Source organism: Triticum aestivum, chromosome 6A (assembly GCF_018294505.1).
Source record: "Triticum aestivum cultivar Chinese Spring chromosome 6A, IWGSC CS RefSeq v2.1, whole genome shotgun sequence".
Lineage (NCBI taxonomy): Eukaryota > Viridiplantae > Streptophyta > Magnoliopsida > Poales > Poaceae > Triticum > Triticum aestivum.
The window spans coordinates 484,221,717-484,228,307 of NC_057809.1; the positions used below are offsets into that span (position 1 = coordinate 484,221,717).

A 6,591-nucleotide genomic window follows, 5' to 3' on the forward strand; every position below is an offset into this window, starting at 1 on the left:
GAATACAAAAAGGAAACAAGAATCATCACTCATCCAAGTCTGGTTCACATACTACCGATCCAGGGAACATAGCATGCTAGTCCATAGTGGTGAGTGATTGCTCTGAATGGGAACACATTGGGCACAAACTCATCATCTGACACTTAATGATCTAGGTATATCGTGGTAAAAGCAGAAAATGATTAAGTTTTCCAGTGAACTAGGGATTTGAGCACTCGAAACTAATAGCTTTCACTAATTTCAGCAAAGCAAGCAATATGTAGATCACTAGTTTACAAGGCATTCAGAAATCAAGTTACACTAATCCACATCAAGCACAATATGTCAAATAAAACTCAGCGGGACATCATTTAAGAAATGGCTCAAGCAACTCAAATATCAAATGATTTCAGCATCATCAACGGATGATATATTCAGATTGGGGTCATGAAACAGCTCACCGGGCTTTAATGGTGTAGCACTCGCTTGATCAATCTCTAAGTTGCGGTTCTTCTCCATTGCTTCCTCATGCATGCTCCAGCTTCACTCTTCTGCGCGTGTGCCCATTGCTTCTCCTCATCACCATGCCTTGAATCCACCAGGATCCCAGGGAATGTCATCTCGAACTCGGTCAACTCGCAGTAAATGGTGCACAAGCATCAACCTAAAAGAACACTCAACAACCAAGCCAATACATGTGACAGAGAGAATGCCCTCTAAGTCATCAATAGAGTACCCTATCATATAAGTATATCTATTGGGCAAATCAGGAACATGTATCAACAACAAGTCACAGGGTGCATAGGCAATATCAGTGATATGACATAACTTATCCAAAAAGCTGACATAATACCTGAAATGGCCTTGGAGAAGTTTTATGACTACCTCAACTAAAGATACCATGGAAGGCATGGTAGTAGAAACTTCCACCGGGCTTGTATCGACAAGTGAAATAGTAGGGCTTTGCTCCTTGACATCTGAAGTGACCTCATCATAATCAACAGTGAAGATTTCCATCTCAGGCTCAAGCATTGAAGAATCGATGTGGCTAACATCATCAAAGGTGAACTTCTCCATATCTGGTTCTAGCAGCACATGATCAATATCAACCAAAGGTATCTCCTCAATATCAAAAGTAACTAAGTGTAGCTCTAGTTCATCCACACAAGAATCATCACAATGCAAAACAGAATCTAGAATGCTAGTATCCATATGATCTGCAGTGTGTGTGTCAACTAGGATGGTGTCATCATCATCAAAGATAATCCATGAAAGCTCAATCTTGTCAGACGGAGAAACTGGTTCCGGCTTTTGTGTAAGAGATTCTTGCTGACATGAAGTGATTTGTTGCAAGCAAGCAACTGGGCCAGAGGTGGGCTTCTCGTTGTACCACTGAAGTTGGTGGAAGGCTATGTTCTCAATCAGCAGAAAAGCATCATCAAGTGTCTTGTTTGTAATAGCTCCACCCGCTGCCATATGAACGTAAGATCGAGTGTCCGAAGTCAATCCTCTATAGAATAGCTGCATCTCTAACCATCTCTCGAGCCCGTGGTTAGGACATCTCCTGAAGAAGGCTTCGTACCTCTCCCAAGCATCATACAAGCTCTCGCCTTCACGCTGAACGAAGCTGAACATCTCATCTTGAATTGCGAACTGCTTGTGTAGTGGGAAATATTTATCCAAGAAAGCTCATGATATCTCATTCCAACTGAATGATCTTGATGTCAAGGATCGATACCAAGCACGAGCATCATCTCAGAGAGAGAATGTGAACAGCATGCACTTGATAACATCTTGAGGAACTCCATGATACTTTACTGTATCTGAATACTCCATCACTCGGAGCAAGTGCTCATAAGGGTCTTCAGTAGGCAGTCCTCCAAACTGTTGTTGTTGAACCAAAGCAATAAGACTAGGTTTCAGCTCGAAGTTCTCTGCCTCAATAGTTGGCCAAACCGGTCCTGTGATATAGCACTGACTTTTGGGCATCCAAAGGTCACGAAGCAATGCCATCTTAACCGAGTGGAACTATAGAACAACCTGCAATTAGTTCAGATTTCCTACGCACACTCATAAACAGTAAACACTAGTCAGAACGTTAGTATCCTAATAAGCCGAAGCAACAAAAAGTAAGAAGGTAAAAGAAGCACTGAAAAAGAAATACAGAGTGAATTAAACGATGAAATAAACTAAACCTAGTCTATAGCCTAACACAATCACACGACGCTAGTCCCCGGCAACGGCGCCAAAATGATCTATTGAAAGTATAGTGGGGTTTTAACGCCCAAAGCTACGGATGTCATGTTCTCCACAGGGACTAGGCGACAGCGACTGTGCTCGGCTAAATCTAGGTCACCCGATGTTGAGTGATGAAAATAGAAAATAATACCAACACCAACAAGGATCATCAACAAAGGGAATGACACAGAGGCAAAGGGAGATGAAGATTATCTTCACTTTCTCTTTTTGGTATTTTCATATCATTTTAGAAACTAAATACTGACACAGGACACCAGCATCTACAGAAAGAAAGTAACAAGTGATGATCACAAATATATCTAGCAGGCATATATAAGAAAAGGAAGATGCATTTATATCACAGTCCTTTATAACACAAGTACTGGAGCTAAAACATATACTACAAAACTGAACAAGTTTCTTTGAAATAAGAGCAGTATACGAGTGACAACACATAAATGAACGAGATTATACAAACCACAAGACTAGTACCCACAGATCAACACAACAGTAATTAACAACTAAAAGTTACTAGTAGAAATTAACTAGTACAGGGAGAACAAACACACAGGGGTGAATACATTCATATGCTAGCAGAATGTTAATACACCGAAGCAATTTCTAATAAATCAATTATCTCCCAAATTAACAATATATTTTACTAGTACCAAACTGAACAAATAACAAGTTGCTAGCTCTTATAAAATCTGAATATATCAAGTGCTAAACATCTCAAATTACATAAACTTTAGAGAGAACAGCAGCAGTAGGGAGATGAGTGTGAAGGAGTAGAAGCAGATCACGGGGAAAAGGAACAGCAGCAGTTCATGCGGGTGAAGAGAAGCAGCAGCAACGGAGGATAGAGCAGCAGCAAGGTAGGGGAAGAAGCGGAGCTAGGGAAGTAGAGGAAGCAGCAGGGACGCAAGAAAAGGAGCAGCAGCAAAGAGGTGGGAGAAGAAGCAGTAGAAGCAGCAGGTTCAGAGAAGGAGCAGCAACAAGGTTTGGGCAAGAAGAGAAGCAGCGGCAAGGGCGTGGAGAAGAGAGACAGCAGGAGGCGCTTGGAGAGTGGAGAAGGATGGCAGCAGGGGCACTCGCGTGGAGGAAGGTTGAGTGGTGGCGCGGTGAAGGCAGATGCAGCGGATGGTGGTGCTGATGCGGCGCTGGTGGATGCTTGTTGGATGGGTGTGGAGTGGTGGATGGAGATGCAGTGGCGCACCGCCACGCCGTCCTGACCGCCACGGCGGCCGGAGGTGGAGAAGGATGCAGGGGAAGGAGAGGGAGATGTCAGGCCTCATTTTGGGGATTGAGAGCGCTAGGGATTTGACCCCCTCAATCAGATCTTCCATTTGCACGTTGGCCCTCCTTCTTCCTTTTTTGTCACAAGATGATCCCTCCACTTCTTAAGCTAGCCCCCCTAAGCTTTAATCTTCTTCAAGCTTGAGTCCCTCTTTCTTCTCTTCTTGCCCGTGATATTGTTCCTCAATTCTTTCTAGACAGAAACTTGTAGATTATAGTGCCTTGTCGCACTTTTCTGCAAAAGAAACACAATGACTAATAAATGATTCATTATATGATTTTCATGCAAATATTCAACTAAACTTAGCAAGAATAGATGGGCATAACTCAACGAATGGTATAATTCAATGCCAAAATTATGTATATGAAATGTGCTTATCAAGTTCCCCCACACTTAAATCTTTGCTTGTCCTCAAGCAAAGGAATATGACAAGAACTAGATAGTGAATTGTGAACTGACTGCAGAATGTCAAGTGAAGTAGATCTCTAAACAGTGCATGCTTCAGACTTAGTTAGTGAAACTTAATGGTAAGAGTGCTAGAAAGCAGTAGGACACTAGTAAACTCGACCATTTTTAAACTTTTGCAATGATAAACGAAGATTAGCAAGTTCAAATGCTGACTGTGCCAAAAGGTTCCTAAAGAGAGCATGATCCCGAGAACAAAAGGAACTTGAATTAAATCACTTATTTGCAGAAATATAACATTGTGGTTGAACCACATATTAAATGTGAAGGAAGTAATCATAACATTTTACCAGTCTCACCAAAGGAGCATACCACCGATCCCGAGAACATGGTATACACCTGGCTCGACCAATTATTAGTTTTTTTAGTTTGTCTCCCCAAAGGAACATACCACCGATCCTGAGAGCATGGTATACACCTGGTTCGATAATCACAATTTTTTTAATATAATTAACTCCTATCTGATCCAACCAGATTTCACAAGCCACCGATCCAGGGAACATGACATGCTACTGTTAGGTAAGATCAGATAATTATTTATTCATTATTACTTATTTAACAAATGAATACAAAAAGGAAACAAGAATCATCACTCATCCAAGTCTGGTTCACATACTACCGATCCAGGGAACATAGCATGCTAGTCCATAGTGGTGAGTGATTGCTCTGAATGGGAACACATTGGGCACAAACTCATCATCTGACACTTAATGATCTAGGTATATCGTGGTAAAAGCAGAAAATGATTAAGTTTTCTAGTGAACTAGGGATTTGAGCACTCGAAACTAATAGCTTTCACTAATTTCAGCAAAGCAAGCAATATGTAGATCACTAGTTTACAAGGCATTCAGAAATCAAGTTACACTACTTCACATCAAGCACAATATGTCAAATAAAATTCAGCGGGACATCATTTAAGAAATGTCTCAAGCAACTCAAATATCAAATGATTTTAGCATCATCAATGGATGATATATTAAGATTGGGGTCATGAAACAGCTCACTGGGCTTTGATGGTGTAGCACTCGCTTGATCACTCTCTAAGCTGCGGTTCTTCTCCATTGCTTCCTCGTGCATGCTCCAGCTTCACTCTTCTTCGCGTGTGCCCATTTCTTCTCCTCATCACCATGCCGTGAATCCACCAGGATCCCAGGGAATGTCATCTCGAACTCGGTCAACTCGCAGTAAATGGTGCACAAGCATTAACCTAAAAGAACACTCAACAACCAAGCCAATACAAGTGACAGAGAGAATGCCCTCTAAGTCATCGATAGAGTATCCTATCATATAAGTATATCTATTGGGCAAATCAGGAACATGTATCAACAACAAGTCACAGGTTGCATAGGCAATATCAGCGATATGACATAACTTATCCAGAAAGCTGACATAATACCTAAAATGGCCTTGGAGAAGTTTTATGACTACCTCAACTAAAGATACCATGGAAGGCATGGTAGTAGAAACTTCCACCGGGCTTGTATCGACAGGTGAAATAGTAGGGCTTTGCTCCTTGACGTCTGAAGTGACCTCATCATAATCAACAGTGAAGATTTCCATCTCAGGCTCAAGCATTGGAGAATCGATGTGGCTATCATCATCAAAGGTGAAATTTTCCATATCTGGCTCTAGCAGCACATGATCAATATCAACCAAAGGTATCTCCTCAATATCAAAAGTAACTAACTGTAGCTCTGGTTCATTCACACAAGAATCATCACAATGCAAAACAGAATCTAGAATGCTAGTGTCCATATGATCTGCAGTGTGTGTGTGTCAACTAGGATGGTGTCATCATCATCAAAGATAATCCATGAAAGCTCAATCTTGTCACACGGAGAAACTGGTTCCGGCTTTTGTGTAAGAGATTCTTGCTGAGATGAAGTGATTTGTTGCAAGCAAGCAACTGGGCCAGAGGTGGGCTTCTCGTTGTACCACTGAAGTTGGTGGAAGGCTATGTTCTCAATCAGCAGAAAAGCATCATCAAGTGTCTTGTTTGTAATAGCTCCACCCGCTGCCATATGAACGTAAGATCGATTGTACGAAGTCAATCCTCTATAGAATAGCTGCAGCTCTAACCATCTCTCGAGCCCGTGGTTAGGACATCTCCTGAATAAGGCTTTGTACCTCTCCCAAGCATCATACAAGCTCTCGCCTTCACGCTGAACGAAGCTGAAGATCTCATCTCGAATTGCGTACTGCTTGTGTAGTGGGAAATATTTATCCAAGAAAGCTCGTGATATCTCGTTCCAACTGAATGATCTTGATGGCAAGGATCGATACCAAGCACGAGCATCATCTCGGAGAGAGAATGTGAACAGCATGCACTTGATAACATCTTGAGGAACTCCATGATACTTTACTGTATCTGAATACTCCATCACTCGGAGCAAGTGCTCATAAGGGTCTTCAGTAGGCAGTCCTCCAAACTGTTGTTGTTGAACCAAAGCAATAAGACTAGGTTTCAGCGCGAAGTTCTCTGCCTCAATAGTTGGCCAAACCGGTCCTGTGATATAGCACTGACTTTTGGGCATCCAAAGGTCACGAAGCAATGCCATCTTAACCGATTGTAACAATAGAACAACTTGCAATTAGTTTAGATTTCCTACGCA

At 41.8% G+C, this 6,591-nt stretch overlaps 2 non-coding genes across 2 annotated transcripts; both read left to right on the forward strand.

The window, feature by feature from the left end:
* The first annotated feature begins 1,522 nt into the window (after positions 1–1,522).
* On the forward strand, positions 1,523–1,626 carry LOC123132736 (small nucleolar RNA R71). The gene has a single exon (XR_006465007.1). It is a non-coding gene; the product is annotated as a small nucleolar RNA R71 (small nucleolar RNA).
* A 4,441-nt stretch (positions 1,627–6,067) lies between these two features.
* Positions 6,068–6,171, forward strand: LOC123132735 (small nucleolar RNA R71). Its single transcript, XR_006465006.1, has one exon. It is a non-coding gene; the product is annotated as a small nucleolar RNA R71 (small nucleolar RNA).
* Positions 6,172–6,591: the final 420 nt, after the last annotated feature.